This window comes from Penaeus monodon, chromosome 22, assembly GCF_015228065.2.
Source record: "Penaeus monodon isolate SGIC_2016 chromosome 22, NSTDA_Pmon_1, whole genome shotgun sequence".
NCBI classification, from domain to species: domain Eukaryota; kingdom Metazoa; phylum Arthropoda; class Malacostraca; order Decapoda; family Penaeidae; genus Penaeus; species Penaeus monodon.
In genome coordinates this window covers 5,909,125-5,909,334 of record NC_051407.1, presented here as the reverse complement: position 1 = coordinate 5,909,334, position 210 = coordinate 5,909,125, and positions in this window count along the sequence as shown.

The following is a 210-nucleotide window of genomic DNA, read 5'->3' as shown; positions in this document are numbered from 1 at the left end:
GGGGGCTAAGCTCCCTTTAACGCAAAAACAATAATGTATTGGCTTTCATCCCATCAATTATTCGGCGATCACGTGACGGGCGCGCGCTTGCCGGACGATCGCTATTGTTGCCTGAACTTCTAATTTGGCGCACGGAGCCATTCCGGATATTAATCGGATTAGAGAGACGCTCATGGGATATTCCATTTCATGTAAGCAAAGAGGGGGGTT